Genomic DNA, 23,179 nt, shown 5'->3' with positions numbered 1-23,179 from the left:
GGCTCACAGAAGCTAACCTGCCAGAGGTCACATGCCAGGGAGTAAGTTTAAATTGCTCATTTTTGTCTGTTATTGGTGTATAAGAATGCTTGTGATTTTTGCACACTGATTTTGTATCGTGAAACTGCTGAAGTTGCCTATCAGCTTAAGGAGATTTGGAGCTGAGACAATGGGGTTTTCTAAATATACAATCACGTCATCTACAAACAGGGACAACTTGACTTCCTCTTTTCCTAATTGAATACCCTTTATTTCCTTCTCCTGCCTGATTGCCCTGGCCAGAACTTCCAACGCTATGTTGAATAGGAGTAGTGAGAGAGGGCATCCCTGTCTTGTGCCAGTTTTCAAGGGGAAATGCTTCCAGTTTTTGCCCATTCAGTATGATATTGGCTGTGGGTTTGTCATAGACAGCTCTTATGATTTTGAGATACATCCCATCAATACCTAATTTATTGAGAGTTTTTAGCATGAAGCATTGTTGAATTTTGTCAAAGGCCTTTTCTGCATCTATTGGATAATCATATGGTTTTTGTCATTGCTTCTGTTTATATGCTGGATTATGTTTATTGATTTGCATATGTTGAACCAGCCTTGCATCCCAGGGATGAAGCCCACTTGATCATGGTGGATAAGCTTTTTGATGTGCTGCTGGATTTGGTTTGCCAGTATTTTACTGAGGATGTTTGCATCGATGTTCATCAGGGATATTGGTCTAAAATTCTCTTTTTTTGTTGTGTCTCTGCCAGAGAGCCAAATCATGAGTGAACTCCCATTCACAATTGCTTCAAAGAGAATAAAATACCTAGGAATCCAACTTACAAGGGACATGAAGGACCTCCTCAAGGAGAACTACAAACCACTGCTCAGTGAAATAAAAGAGGATACAAACAAATGGAAGAACATTCCATGCTCATGGGTAGGAAGAATCAACATCATGAAAATGGCCATACTGCCCAAGGTAATTTATAGATTCAATGCCATCCCCATCAAGCTACCAATGACTTTCTTCACAGAATTGGAAAAAACGACTTTCAAGTTCATATGGAACCAAAAAAGAGCCTGCATTGCCAAGTCAATCCTAAGCAAAAAGAACAAAGCTGGAGGCATCACGCTACCTGACTTCAAACTATACTACAAGGCTACAGTAACCAAAACAGCATGGTACTGGTACCAAAACAGAGATACAGACCAATGGAACAGAACAGAGCTCTCAGAAATAATGCCGCGTATCTACAACCATCTGATCTTTGACAAACCTGACAAAAACAAGAAATGGGAAAATGATTCCCTATTTAATAAATGGTGCTGGGAAAACTGGCTAGCCATATGTAGAAAGCTGAAACTGGATCCCTTCCTTACACCTTATAATTCAAAATGGATTAAAGACTTAAACGTTAGACCCAAAACCATAAAAACCCTAGAAGAAAACCTAGGCAATACCATTCAGGACATAGGCATGGACAAGGACTTCATGTCTCAAACACCAAAAGCAACGGCAACAAAAGCCAAAATTGACAAATGGGATCTCATTAAACTAAAGAGCTTCTGCATGGCAAAAGAAACTACCATCAGAGTGAACAGGCAACCTACAGAATGGGAGAAAATTTTTGCAACCTACTCATCTGACAAACGGCTAATATCCAGAATCTACAATGAACTCAAACAAATTTACAAGAAAAAAACAAACAACCCCATCAAAAAGTGGGCGAAGAATATTAACAGACACTTCTCAAAAGAAGACATTTATGCAGCCAACAGACACATGAAAAAATGCTCATCATCACTGGCCATCAGAGAAATTCAAATCAAAACCACAGTGAGATACCATCTCACACCAGTTAGAATGGCGATCATTAAAAAGTCAGGAAACAACAGGTGCTGGAGAGGATGTGGAGAAACAGGAACACTTTTATACTGTTGGTGGGACTGTAAACTACTTCAACCATTGTGGAAGTCAGTGTGGCGATTCCTCAGGGATCTAGAACTAGAAATATCATTTGACCCAACCATCCCATTACTGGGTATATACCCAAAGGCTTATAAATCATGCTGCTATAAAGACACATGCACACATATGTTTATTGCGGCACTATTCATGATAGCAAAGACTTGGAACCAACCCAAATGTCCAACAATGATAGACTGGATTAAGAAAATATGGCACATGTACTCCATGGAATACTATGCAGCCATAAAAAATGATGAGTTCATGTCCTTTGTAGGGACATGCATGAAGCTGGAAACCATCATTCTCAGTAAACTATCACAAGAACAAAAAACCAAACACCGCATGTTCTCACTCATAGGTGGGAATTGAACAATGAGAACACATGGACACAGGAAGGGGAACATCACACACTGGGGCCTGTTGTGGGGTAGGGGGAGTGGGGAGGGATAGCATTAGGAGATATACTTAATGTTAAATGACAAGTTAATGGGTGTAGCACACCAGCATGGCACATGTATACATATGTAACTAACCTGCATATTGTGCACATGTACCCTAGAACTTAAAGTATAATAAAAAATAAATAAATAAATTGCTCATTTTTCCAAAGCCTTGATTATTTCAATATGCCACTGTTTCTGTGGTACTAGGACAACAAATATAAACATTCCATTTCAGTATTATATAGAAAGTGGTCATCCAAATCTGGATATTTTGAGAGTAAAAGGCATGGGGGGTGGCCAATATTAATAATCATACTAGAAAAATAGGCATAAATTGAGACTATCCCAGGGAAACCAGAACATATGGTTACTTGATTATATACCACACAAGGGAATATCACCCAAAGCAAAGAAGGCTGTTCTAAAATCCAGAAACCTTGAGCAATAAATGACGCATGCCAGGAGGAAAGTCCTATAGATGGTCAAGACTTTGCCTATCCTGTACAAACCTCAGAAACAAATCCAAAAATACTAGAGTTACTCATTCGGATGAGCTCCTCCTCCACTCCCACAGCATGTCCAACAATCAACAAATCTTTATTACACACCCCCATTACATAACCACAACTCTAAAACACAAGCTAGACGAACAAGGACCAACAGAGACACACAATATCAACTCCCAGGCAAGGAGTGACCACAGATGCCTCACTCTGTCCTGCAGCACAGAACACTGGCAGGGCCCCCCTGGACTTCCAGAAGCAAGTCAGAAAGACCATTAGCTGCATTTTCTTCCACCACCCTTCTCCAACAACAAGCAGAATTCTACTACTATGGGTAGGAATCTAAGAGTTGGGGAGGCCCAGTAGCTGGGATAGGCAGTTCTGGGGATGTCCAGAGGATTAGGATGTCCTCTCATCCTGAAGGTGTAGAATGCCTCATGGAATCACTGTGATATCACAGAGTTGGCTGGTTTCGAGGACACAGCCCAGAACATCTTTACATTTGGTATTCAGTATCTCAGGGAACAATTGCTCCTTTCTATTTCATGACATAATGCTCGATTATACATCATTAAGTTTAGTTTTGAGAATGGGTTATTCAGATGTACAAATGATGTAGCAGCAACTAACCCCAACACCAGAACACACTCACACGTGAGAATTTGCACCACTCACTTGAAAGCAGATTGTTCAGCTGTGCAGATGACTGTGTGTGCGTGTGACCACACACACACACACACACACACACACACCTCTTCTTTAGGTGGATGCTTCAGAACATGCCAGGACACTCTGATTATCACAACACAAAAAAGTAAGAGAATGTGCTTCTTACAATCCAGGAGATCATTTTCATTTTCCAAGGGCCAGGATGTACATTTACTGTACTGGCCACCAGGGGAATCGGGCAGGCCTGCAGCAGATGATAGGAAGTTTAGAAAAAGAGAAAAGAATGAGTTTTCCTTAAAAACCCTATCTTCATTCCACTTCTGATATGGTTTGGCTGTGTCCTCACCCAAATCTCAGCTTGTATTGTAGTTCCCATAATCCCCATGTGTCGTGGGAGGGACCCAGTAGGAGGTAATCGAATCATGAGGGCAGTTTCCCTGATGCTATTTTCATGACAGTGACTAAGTTCTCATGAGATCTGATGGTTTTATAAGGGGCTTTTCCCCCTTTGCTCAGCATTTCTCTCTCTTGATGCCACGTGAAGAAGAATGTGTTTGGTTCCCCTTTTGCCATGATTGTTAAGTTTCCTGAGGCCTCTCCAGCTATGTAGAACTGTGAGTCAATTAAACCTCTTTCCTTTATAAATTACTTAGCATGAGCAGCATGAGAACGGACTAATACAACCCCTATCTATGGAGCCCATACTAAAGCTAGTTTTGAACAGTCACCATATACTTAACTAGCAGCTGGAAGTCTCAGGAGCTACTGCCTACTGATGTCTATCTTCACCTCCATAAGCCTGCCCATCCATCTCTCTACAGAGGCCAGCAAAAGTCACCCACACTCAATAGGAAACAGAGAATTTCCTTGTCAGCTCTGAACAGATTTGCTAACGATCCAGGATCACATCTCAAAGCTGGACCAAATTTTCGAGACCACACCCAAGAGAGAACTATTTTTTTGTTCTGTTTTTTTGTTGTCGTTGTTGTTTTGCTTTTTTTTAATCAGCAGTCTCAAATTCAGAACTTTAAATGACAGGTAATGGTCCTAAATGAAACTAATTTACAACATTTCCTACCATCCAATTAACCTCTTTTCCAAAAAGTGTTGTTTTTTAAAATATCTGTTGCAAAATAGTCTCCTAAATGAATATAATTTCCCACCAACCTTTTACCAAAAATTATGTGTCACTTCATACCTAATATATGCAGATTACAACAACTCTTTACAACGAACCTCAGAAGTCAGAGTTTTCAGTCTCTGTTTTTTCTCAACTTTTAAAATCTTGGTTTTCACTGAATTCTAGTGAAGCTTGGCTTCTTAGGCCTGGCTGGAAGTTAAGCTGAGACAAGATGATGAAATGGCTCAGGGCCTACTGCCAGCCTTTTTTTGGATCCTGCCATAGCAAACCACTCCAAAAATGTCAGCCCGCCTGATGGGGTCTGAGTTGTAAGACAAAGAACATGAGGATATCTGTTCTAGAGAAGTGGGTGGGGAATTGCCCACTCCAATTTGGACCTTTCGGAGAGCCTTCTCAAGGCCCTTCCTAAGGCTACAAGTCCTGGATCTCAATCGAAGGGACCTTCTTCGTTTCCTGAAGCAATGCTACAAAGGTGAATTACTTAAGAAACAATTAGGTGCATACACAAAGCAATTTGCAGGCAGCCTTACTCCTTCAGCTTTCTAAGTGAAGGGCCTTTCAAGGCTGATTTATAACACTGTCGTCTTCAGAAGGCAAAATAATTAATAGGAGCATGGACTTCTAATTTCAGTGACTTTCGGAGAAAGTGGATTTCATTTGATTTATGACGGCCAGTGACTTTGCATTTTATCCGTTCATTCACTCATTATTTATGCTGATGGCCAATTTCAATGGGTCGCTATCATCTAACTCACTACTAATCAAAGAGAATTAGGGTTCACTGCATTATTTAGAAGTCGCTAATTTATCTTCAGAACAAGTAGTGAGAAGAGTTTGGGGCCTTCCACAATAAAAAAAACTGAACAGCTGGCTGAAGCCAGAAAATTTGGTCAGCATTATAAATGAGTTTTATCAGGGGTATTGCAAGTTGATGAGTTTTGAGTTGGAAGGAAAGAAGAGGAAAAAAAGAAAAAGAGAAAAGCCAGGAGGCAAGACCCAACAGGATAAGAACAGAAAAACGTAACAGTAAACACCGAGTTACCTTTATGGTCTGAGTAGCCCAGCATCACAGAGGACTAATCTAGTTCTTTAACCCTGAGATTTAAGCATCTATATTATCGTAATATTAAAATATCCCAGCACCCTTCATGTCAGCTCAATAAACAAGGATGTTTGTGCTGAAGTAACCAAGGTTCCCTTGTTTCTCATTTTGAAGTCATTTTAATATGTTCTAGACACAAGATAATGGATCACATTTAAACAAGAGAAAATTAAGTCCCATCAGCAAGTAATAATACCCAAACATATTCAATTATGTTGAACAACAACCACCACCAAAATGATCCTCTTCTAGGCAGGGTTAAAAAAACAACTTTTTTAAAGCTGTTATTTTACTTTTAGAAAGACCCAACTTTAAAATATTTCTGCGTCATTTCTCATAAGACAATATGTTATCTCATTGTTCATGCCTTCAAACCTCTGCATACTCTGGTAGCCTCTGCCCAGAACACTACTGTTTCAACTCTTGTCAAATGAATTCCTCTTGTCTTTCAAGTTTCAGCTTCCAGATCTGTCCAGACAACCTTTCCTCTGCTCCCAAGGCTCCAAAACTTCCCAGTTACCATCCTGATTGTCTGTATTTTCCAGTAGATTACAAACTCCAAGATGGCAGGAACTGAGTGATCTTAGCTTCTAACCCCCAAACCCTGTGTATTAGATGAACCACTATTTTTTAATATGTTACTGTTTTGACTTTGATGTTTTCTATACCACTCAACAGCCATTCTCTCAGGCCAAAGTGTACCTCTTGGAAACCCTGATGGTGGTATATGAGCAACAGAAAAACACTAGATTCTTACCCACCCAGTAATTCTTGGGAGCTTAAAAACTGAGAAGAAGGAAAATAATAAGTTTTTAACACTAAGTTTGAGTGGGAATGCCCAACTCTTGAAGCTAATAGTGGAGTTGACAGCTTGTTGGGGCACCTCCAGCATACACCAAAAAGGAATGAAAGACTCCTAAAATAAAAGACTCCATCATTTACAATTTTCACAATAGCCCTACTATACTTTTTAAAAACCTCAAATAAAATGAAAAAATGGTTATAGACTAATATAAATGTAATCTGAAGTTTTTAATCTTTTTATTCCCAATCAAGAGACCTCTTTTCAGCTTATACTGGGCTCTCTTTCTAGTTTATGTCTGGCCTGATGCCAGACCATCAAGGTGCTCATATAATAAAATGGTCTTATTAAACTGAATAGACTATCCATGCTGAGTTATGATGATGGAAGTTTCTATAACATGAAAACACCATGTTTATCATCATAATGATCTAAAATAAAGTCTAAGATACCAGCATTTATTTCCATCCCATTTCACAATTATATGCTACCACAAGTAAAACAACACTCAGCAAACATGAACCAGTTTACCTTCGCATTGTCATCAATTGCTTTCAGCTTTGGCTACAGACCCAGCAGACAACTAATACTATAACTAATACTGAACTACGTGTAAAAAATTGACACTGTTGGTTTCCAGTCTTGCTTTCCTTCAGTAAATGGTTTTTTCAACAGAACTACTTAGGACTTTTTTAAATTTTTATTTTAAATTTTGGGGTACATGTACAGGATGTGCAAGTTTTTTACATAGGTAAACGTGTACCATGGTGGTTTGCTGCACCTATCAACCCATCACCTAGTTATTAAGCCCAGAATGCTTTAGCTATTTTTCCTAATGCTCTCCCTTCCACAACCCCACCCCCTGAAAGGTCCCAGTGTATGTTGTTTCCCTCCCTGTATCTATGTGATCTCATTGTTCGGCTCCCACTTAGAAGTGAGAACATGCCGTGTTTGGCTTTCTGTTCCTGTGTTAGTTGGCTGAAGCTAATGGCTTCCAGCTCCATCCATGTCCCTTCAAAGGACATGATCTCATTCCTTTTTATGGCTTTATAGTATTTCATGGTATATATGTACCACTTTTTTTCATCCAGTCTATCATTGATGGGCAATTGGGTGGATTCCATAGAACTACTTAGGGCTTTCTAAAGGCCTACAGAACTGCATCAGTCAGGGTCAAACCCAGAAAATAGGAACTGCTTCAAGTGTTTACATAAGAAGAAATGCAATGCTGGGAACTGAATTTACAGCAAGGATATACAGCACAGGAGAAGCAAGAGTAAGAAGGCATTACCACTCTCAGACTGAAAAGACAGTGGGGACACTGGGACGAGGGTCGCCAACTAAAACTAAGCCCTGGTAGGCCATGTCCTCCTATAGGAGGAGTTGGAGCCACAGCAGAGATCAGCCCATGCCAGAGAAGCTACCAGAGGCAGAGAAGACAGAGACAGATACCCTGGCTTACCATTTGCTCCACCTTCCAGTCTCCTGCCAGGGCCTCCCATTGGTCAAACCCAATAGGAAGCTGGCTGGTCAAGGAGCTTGGGAACTGCCCCCACAGATGACAGCCCCTGTGAGAGACAGCAAAGCAGAGTAGGGGCAAGAATGGGTCTAAGGGCAAAACAAGCCACTTTTCCCTCCCAAGGAGAAAAGAGGATGTGCCAGATGGAACTTACACAGAAGAGTGATGCAGATGGCTGTCCTCTTCTGCTCTTGCTCTTCCTCCCTAACAAGTGTCTATGGTCTGGGCACACAAGATAATTAGAGAGGCATTAAGGTAACAATGCCAGTGGGTAACACTGTAACGCATCTGGGGTATTGTGAAGATTTATGAGCCCAATTCTCCCTTGGAATTTGGAAGTAAATAGGCAGATGCCTATGAATACCCAGGAAGAAGGAGGCAGGAAAAGAAGAGGCTAGTCCTGGGTGCCCAATGCTGGATCACAGTACCAGGCCTCAGCATAGCACAGAGGTATGCTTACAGGCCTGCTGAATAAACAGCAGGCTCTGGTAGAAAAGCTGCTCATTCACCCAGTGAAGCAATGGGCCTCCACTCCACAACCCAAAAGAAAACCCATACTCTACATCATCACCACCTTTTACTTTGTTTCTATGATTTTGACTACTTTAGTTACTTCCTACAAGTGGAATCATACAGTATTTGTCCTTTTGTGACTGGCTAATTTCATTTAATTAAGCCTAGAGGTTCATTCATGCTGTAGCATGTGACAGGGATTTCCTTCTTTTTTAAGGCTGCATAACATTTCATACCACATTTTCTTTACCCATTCATCCATTGATGGACATTTGGGCTGCTTCTACCTATTGACTATTGTGAATAATGCTGCAATGAACATGAGTGAGAAATTGTCCCTTCCAGATCTTGCTTTGAATTCTTTCGGATATATACACAGAAGTGAGAGTGCCAGATCATGCGGTAATTCTACTTTTAATTTACTGAGGAACCTCTATACTGTTTTTCACAGCAGTTGCATCATTTTACATTCCTTCCAACAGTACACAAGGATTCCAATTTCTCCATATCCTCAGCAGTACAGGTTACTTTCTGTTCCTTTGATACTGGCCATCCAAATGGGTATAAGGTGATAGCTCATATTTTTTATTTTCTTTCTCTTATGATTAGTGATGAATCTTTTAGAGGATGTCTTTCCATTTATTGGTACCTTCTTTGATATTCCCCTTATGATTAGTGATGTTGAATCATGTGATATTTTCATGTGCTTGTTAGCCATTTGTATATCTTCTTTGGAGAACTTCTATTCATGTCCTTCACCCACTTTTTAATGGGGTCATCTTTTTGTTATAGAATTGTAGAAGTTCTTTATACATTCTGGATTTAACTGTATATATATGATTTGCAAATATTTTCTCCCATCCCATAGGTTGCCATTTTGTTCTGTTAATTGTTCCTTTGATGTGAAGTTTTTAAGTTTGATGTAGTTCCATTTGTCTATTTTTGTTTTTGTTGCCTGTGCATTTGGTGTCATATCCAATATCATTGCTCAGTCCACTGCATTGAAGCTTTCCTCCTATGTTTCCTTCTAAGAGTTTTATAGTTTTAGACCCTAAGAGTAAAACTAAAACTATAAAATGTTGAATTGATTTTTGTATATAATATGAAGTTAGGACCCAACTGTATTCTTTTGCATATGATTATCCACTTTTGCCAACATCATTTGTTGAAGAGACTGTCCTTTACCCATGGTGAAGTCTTGGCACTCTTTCTGAAAATCATTTGACCATACACACAATGGTCAATTTCTGAGCTCTGTATTTGGTTCCAATTGTCTATGTGTCTGTCTTTATGTCAATACCACACCATCTTGATTACTGTTGTTTTGTAATATATTTTGAAATCAGGAAGTGTGAGGCCTCCAACTTTATTCTTCTTTTTCAAGATTGTTTGGACTATTCAGGGTTCCTTGAGATTCTACATGAATTTTAGAATCGCTTTTTCTATTTCTGCAAAATTGCCACTGAGATTTTGATCAAGATTACATAGATTTATAGATCATTTTGGGTAGTATTGACATTTTAACAGTATTAAATTTTCCAATTCATGTACACAGGGTATCTTTCCATTTATTAGTACCTTCTTTGATTTCTTTTAGCAATGTTTTATACTTTTTGTACAAGTTTTCCACCTTCTTGGTTAAGTTTATTCCTAAGTATTCTTTTTGATGCTACTGTAAATGGGTTTATTCTGCTTTGGTTTTTGTTGGTGGTGGGGGGTTTGTTTTTGGTATCATTTTGGTATTATTTATTTATTTACTTTGCCTACACTCCACACTTAATATGGTGCTTTGCACATAACATTTGATGCTCCTGAAATATTTGTGGAATGAATAAAAGACTTAATGAAAAATGAATTTGTCTCCAACTAATCTAAACGGCAATGTTAGGAGAGTTAAGACTGCTTCTTTCTTTCTAGTACTATGACCACCTTGGGCAGTTCCTTTCATTTCAGCCTCAAGCCTCAATTTCTGATTGTTTATATTGATAAAAACAATTTTACCAAATGCAGTGAAAACGAGGTTAAGCCTATGACTTTTCTCATTATTTGGCTTTTGCCTTTTGAGACTTGCTCATTATTTGCTTTACTTAACAAGTCCTTCTTTCCCTTTAATTATTTTGAATGGTTGGTATGAATTTACTCACTAAGCTGGGTGGGGTCTGCTTATATCCTGCTTAGTTTAAAGAGAAAATCTCATACACACACACACACACACACATAAGTAACAAAAGCAACAGCGTTTCTGCAAGAAGTAAATGCATTACTTCTTATTTAGGAGGTACCTAGCATTTTCATACCAGTTTCCCCATGGAGATTCTTCATAAGCCTGGCTTCAATATCCTAAGGAGTGAATTCCTTAGGCAGAGCAACAAAGTAGAACAATAGCAGCAATGATATACAACTTTGGGGCTAGGCCAAGTTGTGACTATATACTCCAAATTGCTAGAGGAAAATCTTAGATAGACTGAGAAAAATTTTAAGTGTTAAAATTCTGCTATTACCATTTCCTCTTACTTCTAGCTTCTTCTCTCTGCCCCCATGTGGTTCTTTTATTAAAGGATGCAACGCAGAGGGCCCTTTCCTGTTTTTTCTCCTCTCTATCCAAGTTACAGGAAATTCAACAAAGCCGATCTCCCTGTGTGACATAGTTACAAAATATGTAGATGTGCCGGGGGGGGAGCCATAATCAAACACTCAAAATAAGAGAACAGCTAATGGTGCAATCAATGGCCTGACTCCTGGCTAAAATAGTCACAGAGCTCCTTCCCTCTGCAGCTACCTGGCATCCTGGCCTTCTCCGAAAAGAGATGCAAGAACATGGCCTCATTGTCGTGATAACTAAGTGTCCACGTGAAGGTGGGAAGGGAGCATGAGACTGCCAAAGGCAGATGAGGGACACAGAAGCCAGGGAAACACAGGATGTGTTGCTGGCATATCATGACAGCCAGGCAAAAGCTGAAGAGTGGGAGTTTTTGAAACAAATGCCAGTTAAATGATCCATTCAGTTATACTTGATATGTCTGGTATAATATAGCTTGTTCCAGATGTCAAATAATATTGCCAAACCATGCTCACTAATGTGAAAACCATTGTTGCTGATAAGCCTAAGTGTTGTTGAATTTGTGCAACAGCCACCCATCTGCAAACAAAATATTGCATTAAAAAAAAAACCATGGCTCATAATTTAAGCCGACAAAGGAATTGACTGAAAAATGTAATTTATAAAAAGCAGCTTTCCCCCAAGAAACTTTTGTAAAAAAAAAAAAAATCACATTTACACATTTAAGTTATATTCAATTTTATACAAAAATTATAGTAATTGTCCTTCACCTAATATGAATGTTATAATTATACTTTCAGCATTGCCACACTTCAACATCCAGCCATAAGAAAACTGTGGTATGTTCACAACCAATGCTGGAAGGAACAAATAAATTTGCAGCATCTCACGTGACCCCTTTAAACACACAGCTCTAAAATATCCATTGTTCATAAAATTCATAAAGGGCTGCATATGTACATCCCAGCTCACTTTTCTATTCGACATATATGAAAATGCAATTTACTGTATGTCAAATGAAAAATGCAGTTTTCAAATGCATTGACAACAGGTGCTAGTTAAATGATCAGACGCTATTTGTTACCTAGTCCCTTACTCTCATTTGCAGCAAGATAAATTGCATTTTAGGAGAGTAGTGCGATCTAAGGGGTCTTGACATGTTTTTATTGATTTGCATAGGTTATATGCATGTATTCCTGTTTGTAGGCAAATAGTGCCACAAGTAAATTCAAGGCACTGTGCCTGTGTTTAGAGAAAATTGGAGTCATCACGGGGGAGCCAAGATGGAGTGAGCCTGGGTAAAAGAGACACATCCAGCCTGCTGGAATCTCAGAACCTCTATTAAGATTTATAGGCTGTAGGATTCTTTTGGGCTTCAACATTATTCTTAGTAAACCCTTTCTGTCTTCTGTTGTTTATAAAAACTGGCAGCTTTAGCAAAGACAGAAGCTTAAGTTGTAGGTAGCACAATTTAACATAATAGTTCTCGCCTGTCCTCCAAATAGCCTAATGCTGATTTTGCAAAAGGAAAAGAGAAAGGGGGAAGAAAAGCCACACGAAACCACATACCATAGGCCATTGCTCTGACACGGATGGATTTGGCTGTCACTACCGAAAAGCACTGGTGAAATTTGATTATATTTCTAATGTTAAAATTTACTAACTTTTTAGACTCCTGGGTTCCATTTCTCATGTGATTTTTCATTTTGTTATCTCAGCACCATCAGGCCCATCAAAGAGAGTAATGCAGCAATTAGCCCAGGTTGTCACTCACTCAGAGGGGACTTTTTCATCTACAGGGGCGTCTCCTTTCTGCTGCCACTACCACAGCCCAGTGAGAAGGGCCCTCCTTTCTATTCAAGACTCCCTATCTCATACCTCTGGCACCACCTCCCCTTCTCACCTTTCCCCAGAGTGTTTGCCTCACCCTGGGGAGTCTGAACATTTGCAAAGGCATGGATGACCTTACAACATCTCCTCTGCTATTGGCTTATTTTAAATTTTGTGTTGCTATTTACCTTTTCACCAGTATAACAACCTTAAAGATTCATTAGTTTAACCACAAGGACCTTAAGGGGTCTGAGTTTCTAGTTCCCACTGTGCCAAGCACATGTCTTGCCCACAGAAAGGGTCTGATACGAACGTTTTAACATGACATAATAATGAGCGCTGCCTTTGCACAGGGATTTATACTTTTCAAAGTGCTCTCCTCCTCATCCTCTCCTCTGATCTTCACAGCTGAGGTGTCTGATAATCATTATTATCATTCTCACTTCGCCTGGGTTGAAGGAATTTGGCAGGAAAGACACAGGAAACTCATCTAAGTTCCCAGCAGTTTAGGGTAGAGCAAGCACTGGCACTCAGGACCCCTAAGCCAATGCTTGTCCCCCTTCTCTATACCACGCTTATCACATGACCTGACTATCCTTCAGGATGGAACTCAAACCCAGCTTCCTATGTGCCGTTTTCCAATACAGAAAATAAATTATTTGTTCACTCTCTGAAATGCATTTCCTTATTTTAGGAAGCCATATGCATTGAGCTAAGCACATGAAGACATGTTCAGAGATTATTTAGTAGCTGTGTCCATAATGTTCAATAGTCATGCCTTATTTCTTCCCTGAACTCATTAATTCATCTCTTCAAACATTCTTAAAAGCCTATTTTTTTCCCAGGCATTGTGCCAGGCTCAAGGAAACAAAATGAACGAGACAGGCTTTCTGCCCTCAAAGAGCTTGTGCTCTAGTGCTGTGTGTGGCTTTCCACGTCTTCATTTACTTATTTACTTACGTATTTTAGAGACAAGGTCTTGCTCTGTTACCCAGGGTAGACGGTAGTGGTGCCATCATGGCTCATTGCAGCCTTGACCTCAAGGTCTCAAGCGATCCTCCCTCCTCAGCCTTCCCAGTAGCTGGGACTACAAGCTCATGCTACTACCCCAGGTAATTTTTTTTTTTTTTTTAAAAAGAAACAGGGGTCTCACTGTGTTGCTGGACTCCAGCTCCTGGGCTTAAGCCATCCTCCCACCCTGGCCTCCCAAAGTGCTGGCATTATAGGTGTCAGACACCAAGCCCCACCCTTTTCCACCTCTTTTGGCCATGACTCACTTTATATTTGACATGGTGACCCAGCATGTACACACATACAAACGCGCTCCCATCTGAAAGAAAAACTTCATAAAACAACATTCGCCATACCACATGCAATGCACTTTGATATGTCCTGTCTTTTAAAATTCTCTTTTATTTCATTTATTTATAAGATGCTGTTTGTAACCCTCTAAATTGATTTCACCAAAAACTAGTGGATCATGACCCACAGTTTGCAAACCACTCATCTAGTGAGACTGTGAAATAACATAGACCAGAGGTCAGCAAACACTTTCTGTTAAGGACCAGAGAGTAAATACTTCAGGCTTTCTAGGCCAAGTGGTAAAATCAAGGGTACTATGGAGAAACTAACAAGAGAAAAAAATTCCTTTGCCAAATAAATTTTACTGACAAAATAAAAAATATAATAAATATTGAGTATAATTTCTTATAACACAAGCTTACTAATGAGAAGCACAGAATTTATTTATGGACACTGATATTTGAACTTCATATCAGTTTCATTTGTTACAAAGCATTCTTCTGATTTTTCTCAATGATTTAAAATGTAAAAACCATTTTTGCCTTGCAGGTATATGAAAAGAGGCAGCAGACCATAGTTTGCCAACCCCCAACTTAGAGTAAGCCCAGTTTTCATTGATAATGTTAAAATTTCAATGGTTTTCATTTCAATGCCGGGCATGGAGAAAGACTCAGAAAAATGTGGATATCTAAATAACCGAGGAACTTTAAACAAGCGATGAGTTCAGCCCCATCACCTCCATCTACCAATGAAGAAACAGAGACAGACAGGAAACGTGACTCCAAGCCTCCACAGCATGGAGACCAAGATCAGTTCCGGAGCAAGCAAACACTCACCACTCCAGAGGCACCAGCAGAGATGACTATGCATTCCAATAAAGAAATTTTCTTTTAGAATGTGCAGGTTACCAAAAAGTGCCAAAGCCAACCCTCCTTTCCTCTCGGCATAACACTGATCACCTACAGGGTGCTTGGATCTCAAAGCGGCTGAACTGTCATCACCAGGCTTGAACTAAGTTACCACCAAACCTCATTCACAGGTTAAGTCTTCACGGTGTAACTAGTATCAAGTGGGAAGACAAACCACACCATTCAAAGTCTCCACATATATACTCCACTTTCCTGTGCATTTGGCCAAGTGCCCAAGCAACCAGAGGGAACAGCAGGGCTCTCAAGGTTTGGGTGGCAGCCACAAGGTAGGACTCAGGCTCCCAGGACTGGCTTTAGTCGACATGCATATGCTCTTCCTGAGGGCAATCATTCATACAGACAAAACATAGCATTCCTAACTGCAGGTATATTTAAGTTCGATAATAAACCATAGGAGATCCACAGCTACTCAAGGCCTTTAAGGACACATGTTCGGCACTTGAGAGTGAGAAGGCCCATGGAAGGAGATGATTAAAACACATCCAACATGTAAATATGTTATCTTGTCCTCTTGCTAAGGCTTCAGGAACCAAGCATGTTACCTCTAGAATGTGGGCTCAATGTTAGCTAAAATAACACTTCTCTTTGCTTCAAAGTGAATGCCTGGCACTCTGGTCTATGAATTCTGCTGAAGATGAACCCCAGAGCTACAGCATGTATGAGCACTGTCACAAAGCCCTGGCAATGTTGGCAATTTCAACTCAGATGGGTCTCTATGACAGTAGAGATATTGGTCTTTAAACAAAAGCATACATAAACACACTTAAACTCAACATGCCAATTCAAAGCATAGGCAGACAGCTGCCATGGTCAAAAAGTATATGTAACAAGTTAAACAAATTTATGATTACCAGTAGATAGTTTGCATTTTGAAATGACTTACTACGGAGTTCCTCACTTCTGCCTTATGGTATTCAGGATCCCAATAATGCTTATTTTGAATGAAGAAAGGCACAACTGTAAAATTATAAGTTATTTTTCATAGTTCATTAATAGCAAGATAAAGCAATATCTTTTCTCAAGCTCTATATGAGAGTTTCACTGCTTTCTTGTAGGTTTTTTCCCCTCCAGTTTGGTCTGAAAATGAACAGATACATACAACACACGTGCGTGCTCGCTCGTGCGCACACACACAGAGACACACACAATGAAAACAGATACAGCTTCACAGACCCAACATATCTGGCACTAAATGTGAAGCTCTAGGCAAATAGACCATGAGGATTTAAGCAGATGTTGACAACTCCCTAAGTGAAAACTCTATAAACAGAACTCATTGTTTAATAGATCATAATTCAACATTCATAATAATTGTAGGATGCTTTTCAGAGTTCACAAAATGCTTTTACTTAGACCAACCCTGGAAAGGAAGCATTACCATCTTCATTTCACAAACTGGGAAATGAGGTTAAAAAAGAGAGGGTTCTCAACCCTTTGATGGTAGTCAAGGGCCCGAGGGATCAAGATGAGAAGCCTGGACTGTGCTTCCAAGTGAAGGAAGGCCTGTAAGGGTATGTAGGCCAAGATCTATGCTAGCAAAGGGCCAAGAAGTAAAAAGGAAGAGAAGGAAGGGAAAGAAGTAGAATTGGATGATACAGGGTAGGGTCAATGAAGTTATGCCAATAGGGAAAAAAAGTGTCTACCTAGCTGATGTCAGCAAACAAATTGTAGCATGTCATAAAAGTCAGATGTGGCCAGGCGCAGTGGCTCACGCCTGTAATCCCAGCACTTTGGGAGGCTGAGGCAGGCAGATCACGAGATCAGGAGATCAAGATCATCCTGGATAACACGGTGAAACCCCATCTCTACTAAAAATACAAAAAGTTAGCTGGGCGTGGTGGTGGGTGCCTATAGTCCCAGCTACTCGGGAGGCTGTGGCAGGAGAATCGCTGGAACCCAGGAGGTGGAGCTTGCAGTGAGCCGAGATCGCGCCACTGCACTCCAGCCTGGGCAACAGAGCAAGACTCTGTCTCCAAAAAAAAAAAAAAAAAAAAAAAGTCGGATGCATCCTAAGGAGTAGAATTGGAAGGTAGCAAGTTCAAAAGCCATAAAGCTTTTCATTCTCCTGCAGATCCAGATAATCTGCTAGGTAGCAAACAGGGTGATAAGGCAGTTAGGGCTACTGCAAGATGAGTGAAAAAAAAAAAAAAAAGGAAAAATAAAGGTGGTATTCTGCACTAGCTGTGCTCCAAGGCTGATATCACGTTATGGGAGCGCAGGGAACTGATGTGTCTACATATCCTCCCCATTCTTGCACGCCCTTACTTCTTCAGAAAAAGAAGTGCATTCAGCAGAATCACAACACATGTACTTTGTTTGTGCTTATTAAATAAAAAGAAAGGATCACCTTCAACTATATTAATGATGGACTGGTGGATGAAGGATGCCTGTGAAAATTCACAACATCTGTTTGCTCCACTCTCTTCTCAGCATGCTGCACCTATTTCTCATGCTTAATGATGCTCAGCCACTCTGCAAGTTTTACGAACAAATGTGTGTTTAGCCACATTCATCATTCTGAATGAGCATTCTTGATGAAGCCTCCACTGGCCTGTTTCGCTCTTTCTGCTACACTTTAACAAATGGCAACTGCTCTACGTATTTTTCATTTGTTAAAAATAAAAAGCTAAGTGAAGGATAGGCCTGGAGGATTTTTTCCCCTTCCCTTTGACTCCCCCAAACCCTTCAGAGCACCATCCATTGTATTTCTCCATCCACCAGCTTGCCCACAGTCTTTGGGGTTGGATTGCCACTGGTCATAGCAAGTTGTGCTCTCCCACCTACTAGAATCCATGGATTGTCTCTCCTTTCCTGATCATCTACCACTCTTGGAATTTCTGTCACACAATGCACTATTTAAATACACGTCTTCACTCTTCACTGGGCAGGACTTTAAACCAATATAGGCTGGCAAGAAACCAGGAAATACTCTTTGTATTACCAAGAATGCTTAAAACGTATGTGATCACAATGTAGGAAACAAATAAATGCTTATTGAATTAAGAAGTAGTAGCTCTTTCCAGGTCTCCCGAAGAAGCCAAGATGCAGGCTTGGTTTTGACAAACAAGGCAATATTTACATTATCATAAACTCAGACACTTCAGCCAAAGCAAGAGGCTTGACTTTTTCATCCCTGAAAAAAACCTGAACTCACAGTCTGGATGACCTACACAAATCAGGTCAAGCCAGCTAGAATCCAAGAGTTCAAAGCTGGCAAAAATATGAAAATATGTTAAGAAATAATCTTTCAGAATTTATTTTCAAGTGATTGTTTTATTCTGGTCATTTAATTAGAAGCATGAAAAGCAAGAAAAAAAATGTTCCCTGTATAAACTATTCAGAATCATTGGAAATCATATTTCATAAGACGATACACAATACATTCTTCTCTGGATTTGCAATGCTGGATATTATATTAGTATTTGTATTTCATTTGACTCAGCATGCATTGCAAAGCACTTTACAAATGAAATAATCATATTATATATTCGATAAAGCCACACTCATATATCACCAGTTTTAATCACAATGGTTTCTGGCTTTTCCCCTCCTGATAATGTTATGGACATTTGAAAAATAGAACATTTCAGTCATCAAATTTAGTTGATTTTCCTGCCCCTAACCTTCTTTAAAATGCCCCTTTAGTCATTGTGGTTTTTATATATATACTTCATTTACTGAATTGAAAATACATTTCAATTCAGTTGAAAAAACAAGCTTCTAAGATCAGGTACAAAAAGCCTTTAGGGCACGTCTACCCAACAACAAAAAAGCTAACTAAACCTTAGCAACATAGTTAAGAAATTGGTAAAAGAGTAAAAATCAAGAAACCTTAACCAGAAATCCAACACCATCACACAAGTATTTACTAAGGTCCTGCGCCACAGATTCCCTGAGAACCATGGTCCACACCAAGGAGCCTTGGAATTTTTTTTTAATTCTAATGTATAAATAGTAGATAGTAAATATCTATGGGGTACATGAGATATTTTGATACAGACATACAATGCATAACAATCACATCAGGGTAGACAGGGTATCCATCACTTCAAGCATTTATCTTTTCTTTCTGTTATAAACAATCCAATTATACCCTTTTGGTTACTTGGAATTCTTGAGCCTTTAAATCCACATGTGTCCTAAGCTTGGTTGAAGACAAAATTTAAAACATGCATTACAAACACATGTAAATTAATTTTGAACTGGCACCATTTTTTGTCCATTCTATTTTTTAACAACTAAAATGAAAGATATGACAATTGTCCTATAGACAAACATGAAAATGTTTGACATTTCTAAGAAGACCTTAAAACCTGAAAAAGTGTTTGATCATTCAATGACTCGTTCAAATTCTTTCTCCTCCTCAAAGATCTCCCCAACCACTCCAGCTTACAGAGAGTATCCTCTTCTCTGAAATACAGGAGTAGTGACTATCTGTATCACATAATTTAACCCCACCTAATACTATCGCTCATGAATATTTTGCTATATTCTCTCCACAATTAGAATATGGTTTTACAAAGGCTTGGAGTTTCAAGCCTTATACATCTCTTACATCAACACTCAGCACTATCTTGAGTACAAAATTATCTCTATCTATATCAATATCTATATCTGTATCAATATCAGTATATCAATATAGATTTCTATGGACACTAATTTATATTTTATGTACCCAGTGAGTCTATGCTTACACGTACAGTTAGATAATTTTCCTATTCATTCTTTCTACACATATTAAGCCCTCCTCTCCAGTTTTATGTACTATGAGAGATGCATAGATGAATAAATATCTCAATGATGTTATAATGCACCTGAGAGAAAGCATGCATTTAAATTCCTACTGTGGCCAATGCTGTTAAAAAATTAAAGACTGAAAATTCAACAGGGGCTTAAGAGAAAGAAAAGATCATTTGGAGAGAGAGAGAGGAAATAAGAGGCTTTGTTTGAAAGCATGGTATTTAAGCAGATCCTTGAAGGACTGAGAAGATTGAGAGCAGGTAAAGATGTGGACAAGAATTTCCAGGCATAGGAAATAACATGAGTAAAATTACAAAGGCTCAAAGGTAGGGTGCTCATTTGTGTGCTGAATAGAAGATTCCTCTTTTAAAAAACATAAGATTTAACCTAGCCTTGCAAAGCAGTTTAGAAAATCCTAAGGCCTACCAGAGGGACTGCTTTTCAAATTCTCATCATCATACTTACTGCCCTTTAGCAACAACAGAAATAATGTATATGAGTCCCCAGTGGTATAGAGTCCCGGAGGACAAGCTGAAAAACTAAATGTCCTCTTCTGAATCCTCCTAGACTCAGTGCTTAAATTCCTTGACTTGATTTCTTTGAGGCCTCTTCTTCAGTCGATTTCCCTGGCTTGCTTGTGGAGGACTTAGCATCAGACATCACCTCCAACTCTCTTGAGCTCTATAACATGTGTTGGCTGCAGCAGCCTTCTGTGCAGCTGCAAGAATCTAGCAAAAGCCAATGTACATTTTCTCCAAAGGACCTGCTTTCTCCTACTGGAGACACGGACCTTTGGAAAAACTTCCCATCCTTCCTCAGCCATAACTTCCACCCTAGAGAACATAAGAAACCCTTTACTCAGACCTCACATTTTACCACTTAAGTCGCCCTGAACCCCTACACTAAGAGAGTGAGGATTTTTTTTTCTTATTCAGTGCAAGTGTCTTCTAAGAGAAACTGTGCTTGATAATGCTTTTCCATTGAGTTTGATGAGCATCTACTGTATGTAAAAGGCCCACAATCTGGCAAGAACAACAACAGTAAACTAAGTCACCTCAACTGAATTTAGCACTGAACTGCAGCACCATTTTGGCTAATTCACTCTAAACTGTTCAGCAACTAAAACTCACCATTTCTTATTTCTAAAGAAGCACCTCATTGCAATGAAAGCCCAGAACCAAAGAAGCATAAGAGTAGAGAGTCCTGAAGGGCCTTGGCCATCATTCAGTTTAATCCCCTCACTTTACAACTGATGAAATTGAGGTCCAAAAAAGCAAAATGGCTTGATCTAAGGCATAAAACCTTTTAGTAGCCCAAGTGGGACGGAAATCTAGGTTTCTGACTCCCAGATTAGTTCCTTCCACTACTACGTGCTGTCTATCAACCTTCTAAAAGTTGGGAGAACTGAAATAATAGCAGTGTGGTAGGCTACATAACACCACCCCAAATATGTCCATGAATTTTCAGAACCTGTGAATGTCACTTCATATGGAAAAAGGGACTTTGCAAATGTGATTGAGTTAAAATTCTAGAGATGAAAGGATTACCCTAGATTATCTGGCTGGACCCAATGTCATCACAATAGTCCTTATAAGAAGGATGCAGGAGGAGTCAGAGTCGGAGAAAACAGTGATATAGTAATGAAAACAGTAAACTGAGAGATGTGCTTTGAACAAGGAGGAAGGGGCCACAAAACAAGGAATACAGGTGGTCACTAGACACTGGAATGCGCAGGAAACAGATTTTTCTCTCAGAGGCTCCCAAAAGAAATAGCCCTCCTATCACCTTAATTTTAGCCCTGTATGTCTCATTTTGAACTTCTGACCTCTAGAACTACAAGACAACAAATTTGTATTACTTGTGGGCTACTAAGTTTGTGGAAATTTGTTGCAATGACAATAGAAAACGAATACAGGTTTTACACTTATAAATAGAGTGCTGCTGTAACAAATATCTAAAACAGCAGAAGTGGTTTCAGAATTTGATAGTAAATAGAAGCTGGAAGAATTTTGAGGAGCATGATAGAAGAAGCTTACATGGGCTTGAACAGGCTGTTAGTAGAAATATTGGCATGAATGACTCTGCTGGTGAAGACTCCGAAGGAAGCGAGGACTGTCGCAGAGAAACCAACAATGTCTTAGAGAATGGCCAAATCGGCCGGGCACAGTGGCTCACGCTTGTAATCCCAGCACTTTGGGAGGCCGAGGCGGGCGGATCACCAGGTCAGGAGATCGAGACCATGGTGAAACCCCGTCTCTGATAAAAATACAAAAAAATTAGCTGGGCGTGGTGGCGGGTGCCTGTAGTCCCAGCTACTCGGAGTGGCTGAGGCAGGAGAATGGCGTGAACCCAGGAGGCGGAGCTTGCAGTGAGCCGAGATTGCGCCACTGCACTGCACTCCAGCCTGGGCGACAGAGCGAGACTCTGTCTCAACAACAACAACAAAAAAAGAGAATGGCCAAATCATCATCAACAGACTATTGGTGGCAGTATGGATGTTAAAGTCACTGCTGCTGAGAGCTCGGAAGGAAATAAGGAACATATCACTGGACACTGGAAAAGGATCCTTATTTTTTAATGGCAGCATTATTTGCTGAATTGTGTCCTACAGTTATATGGAAAGCACAACTTGAAAGCAATAAAGTTGGATATTTTTCTGAAATTTCCAAGCAAAGTGTTGAAGGTCCAATCTGGTTTCCTCTTGCTGCTTATAGTGAAAGGCAAGAAGGAAAAGATAAGTGGAGGGAAGGGATGTTAATTAAAAAGGAGCCAGGACTTGATGATTTGGGAAATGCTCAGCCTATTCAGATTGCAAAGAAGGTTAAAATTAGGAGGTTCACTGCCATGAAAGCATACTCTAGAAAGAAAGCCAGGGTATAAATGAACACCCTTTGGCAAATAACTCAGAAGGATCAAAATATCAGAGTATTCTTTCACACAGAAAGCTCTTTGAAGAGATTAGGCATGTGACTCATGAATCCCCTCAACCATCTCAACAGAAGCCAGAAATAGACATAGAATTATCCAGAAAAAGCTATGGAGGACACTTTTGTCTCATGGAATGAATCCCCATGACATACATTGGATACCACAAGTTTTTTGAGAATGTTATACTAGCAGAAATACTGTCAGCTTAGAATAAAAGGGATAAAAAGGATAAAATGAAAGAAGGCTGTAA

General features: G+C 39.6%; 1 protein-coding gene and 1 long non-coding RNA gene across 3 annotated transcripts in view; one reads left to right on the top strand and one right to left on the bottom strand.

Moving 5' to 3' along the window:
* LOC131383081 (uncharacterized) overlaps positions 1 to 15,183 on the top strand; it is a 37,504-nt gene extending 22,321 nt beyond the window's left edge. For both annotated transcript variants that reach the window (XR_009212826.1, XR_009212828.1), the window contains exon 5: positions 14,882 to 15,183. This is a non-coding gene — a long non-coding RNA (uncharacterized LOC131383081). The remainder of the gene's footprint in view (positions 1 to 14,881) is intronic.
* The window catches only part of LRMDA (leucine rich melanocyte differentiation associated), a 767,717-nt gene that overhangs the window by 695,751 nt on the left and 48,787 nt on the right, over positions 1 to 23,179 (bottom strand). The window lies entirely within an intron of this gene.

Source organism: Hylobates moloch, unplaced genomic scaffold (assembly GCF_009828535.3).
Source record: "Hylobates moloch isolate HMO894 unplaced genomic scaffold, HMol_V3 SCAFFOLD_3, whole genome shotgun sequence".
Taxonomy (NCBI): domain Eukaryota; kingdom Metazoa; phylum Chordata; class Mammalia; order Primates; family Hylobatidae; genus Hylobates; species Hylobates moloch.
Note: the sequence above shows the minus strand (reverse complement) of the source record. Positions and strands in the feature narration are given on the sequence as shown.